This window comes from Gadus chalcogrammus, chromosome 12 (genome assembly GCF_026213295.1).
Source record: "Gadus chalcogrammus isolate NIFS_2021 chromosome 12, NIFS_Gcha_1.0, whole genome shotgun sequence".
Classification (NCBI taxonomy): domain Eukaryota; kingdom Metazoa; phylum Chordata; class Actinopteri; order Gadiformes; family Gadidae; genus Gadus; species Gadus chalcogrammus.
Window position 1 is genome coordinate 22,775,529 of NC_079423.1, and position 3,518 is coordinate 22,779,046.

Consider the following 3,518-nt stretch of genomic DNA (forward strand, 5'->3'; position numbering starts at 1 on the left):
TGGTGTGGGACAGAATACTAGGCAGATTTTAAGCAACCAGTGACAAAATCCAAACGAGAGACCTAGATTTAGCAACTGCTGTGCGGCTTTTACAGTCACTGCTCTGCTATGTTGTCAAGTTACGAGACCAGTTTGCAGAGCTGGAAGAATCAGCACGATCTGTCAGTGCTACACAGGATTATCAATATGACATTTCACGGAGGCGAAAAAGGAAGAGATTTGCTGACGAGAGGGACAACGATGAGGAGGTCGTCTTTAGTAATGGCAGTCTAAAATTCAAAGTGGACACATATTATGTGATAATTGACAAACTCACTGCTTGCCTAACCAAACGGATCGGTGCCTACACAGATGTGTGTGAGCTCTTTGGCGTCTTATTTGACAGGGACTATGTTGAGCGTGATGTGCGCGACCGAGCTGCTAGGCTGACATCCACATATCCTACAGACCTAGATGCGTCCTTAGCAGACGAGCTCATGCAGTTCACACACTTTGTGCCGAGTGAGACTTCCCCTGTTAAAATATTGCAGATTCTTGAAACAAATGGCCTTAAAACAACATTCCCAAATATATATGTTGCACTTAAAATGTTTTTAACTCTGCCCGTCTCAAATTGTGAGGGTGAGAGGTCGTTTTCTGTTTTTTAAAACGAGTTAAATATGCATTAAGAACCACTATGACACAGGCAAGACTTTCTGCCCTTTCTTTACTGTCCATAGAAAATGAAGTTGTTGAGGGAATTGATTTTGAAGATATTGTGCACCAGTTTGCATATTTGAAGTCTAGAAGGAAGGCCACTGAGTAATCTTCTATGGAGAACATAATTAACTGTATGTGTTGATGTGAGAAGTTTTAAAAGCTAAGATAGGTCATTAGGCCTAATCATTTAATTGTTTGTTTCTTCATGAGTTCAGTGTTGAAAAATGGACAGTTGTGAGGCATTACTTGTTTGAGTTAGTAATATGTTTTAATGTGAGTAAATAATTAGGCTAATATGTGTATATGAATTGATATGATATATATGTGTATATGAATTGATATAATGTATATGAATTGATATAATATATATATATATGTTTATGAATTGATATAATATGTGTGTATGAATTCTAGTGTGTTAATTGTTACTGCTGGAATTGGTTATTGGTTGGAATGGTTACTGGAATTAATAAGTGTGTGTTAATGAGAGAAGTTTTAAAAGTAAAGATAGGTCATTAGGCCTCATAATTGTTTGTGTAGTCATGAGTTCAGTCTTTAAGGGAGGCCAGTTGTAAGGTCCATTTGTTTAAATAAATAATAAGGATATATTAGTGAAGTAATCAACATCAAATGTTGAATTGTGATACAATAAACATGATCTTGACTTTGAAATTACATGCAACAGTGTAGCCAATGGTTTATTTTTACTAAAAACACTAATTGCCTGCTTCATGGCTGGTGATAATTTCACATTTTTGCATTTTTAAAATGTTCTATGGTTTTAAGTTAAGGCCTACCTAGCTGTTTGCTGTCAAGACAATTGAAACATTCAATAAGTACTCATCAAGCCACCAAGTTCTGATGATAGCGACTTTACGATTGTTTGGCGGCGGCGGGGGGGGGGGGGCCCTTGAGCCTTGTTGCCCAGGGCACAGAAAATTGTTAATCCGGCCCTGCTCTTTGGGAAGATCAGGATAACCAGGTGATCATAGTTAGTTGGTTAGGGACTAACTGTTTATTTATTTTGTTAGTTGTAGATGTGGTTGATTAGTTGTGGCTATGTCTAATTTTGATTTAGACGCGTTTGTGGCGGAGCCCACGTTAGAAAATTTTGAAAGCTGCAGAAAAGCAGACTTACGCCTGATCGCCGGACATTATGACCTCTCTATTCCCAGTGCATTAGGGAAGGCTGAGTACAAGGCAGCTCTGCTGTCTGCGTTGATCAGACAGCAAATACTCAGCTTGCCTACGTCCCAGGTGCTTCCGGAGGATGACGTCCCACTCTTGGGAGGAGCCGGTGACGGGGGTGAGGCTGGGAGCGACACTGACAGTAAACATGGCAACGTGGGTCTCGACCCGAGGGGTGGAGCCATTTCCAGGACTGGTGGCACTGTCAAGCTTGGGGGTCCTGTGGTAGAGGACACTGATAGTGATTGGTCGGTGGGTTCTGGAAGCGGTTCTGCTCCTTCGTCTAGTCCGACGTTACAGGCGCGCTTTAAGCTGCGTTTAGCCCGTCTTCGCCTAGAGGAGGCGGCGGCTATCCGTAGAGAGGCGAAGGAGGAACGAGAGAGACAGGTCATTCCAGTTGTCGATGAAAAATCTAGAGGTAGAGTCGGCCTTTAGACTGCGCCAGCTGGAATTGCAGGGTCACGCGTTAGGTAACGTTTCATTGTCTTCCGACTCCAATGCCGCGTTGAATGTCAGTAAACATGTGTCGTTAGTTCCCATTTTCCGTGAGACTGAGGTAGCGACCTATTTTACTGCCTTTGAGAGGATTGCCCGTGCCCTGCATTGGCCGGATGATATGTGGGCTATTCTGTTGCAATGTAAGCTCACTGGTAAAGCTCAGGAGGCGTGCACCGCTCTTTCCATCGAAGATAGTTTGGTTTACGAGAAAGTGAAAACCGCTGTCTTGCGTGTCTATGAGCTTGTTCCCGAAGCGTACAGACAACGTTTTCGCAACTTAAAGAAAACCCAGACTCGGACATGTCGATTTTTCTCGAGAGATGGGAATTATTTTTGATCGCTGGTGTTCAGCGTGTAAGGTCGATGAGTTAGCCTCCTTGCGCGAGTTAATTTTGATTGAACAATTTAAGCATTGCATGCCCGAACGCACCTTCATTTACTTAAACGAGCAAAAAGTGACTACACTTCAGCAAGCTGCAGTGCTTGCTGACGAATTGTCGTTGACGCATAAAAACATTTTTTGTTGATCCAGAGGCATATTCCAGAGGCGATTTTCCCTCAACTCGTGGGTCGGCATCCAGGGTGGATGACTTTTCAGACACACCCGCTGCCATCTAAGGTGGCCGAGGTATGTCGGTATTGCAAGAAACCTGGCCACGTCATGAGCCAATGTTTTTTGTTGAGGCGGAAGGAGGAGGCAAAAACTACGGCTCAGAGGCCTAAAGGAGTGGGGTTGATTAAGACGGTGTCTTGTCATGACCAAAATGACTCTGAGGAGAGCGGATAAGTGCTTTAAGCCCTTCATATTTGACGGCTTTGTGTCCCTCTCTGGAGAGGTGTCTGATCAACGCCCAGTTAAGATACTTCGTGACACGGGGGGTTCTCAATCCTTTATCTTGTCTGATATATTGCCGTTGAACGATGTATCTGCCTGTAACTCGAGTGCTATTGTGAGGGGTATCGAAATGGGATTGGTGCCCGCGCCTTTGCATACGGTGCATGTAAAATCAGGTCTAGTGACTGGTTTCTTCTCTGTGGCTGTTCGTCCATGTTTCCCTGTTGACGGGGTTGATTTCATTATGGGGAATGATATTGCTGGTGGCAGAGTGTTCCCCGTCATAGAGGTTGTCAAC

General features: G+C 43.7%; 1 pseudogene; it reads right to left on the bottom strand.

The window, feature by feature from the left end:
• The window catches only part of LOC130392763 (uncharacterized), a 24,414-nt pseudogene extending 22,377 nt beyond the window's left edge, over window positions 1–2,037 (bottom strand).
• Window positions 2,038–3,518: the final 1,481 nt, after the last annotated feature.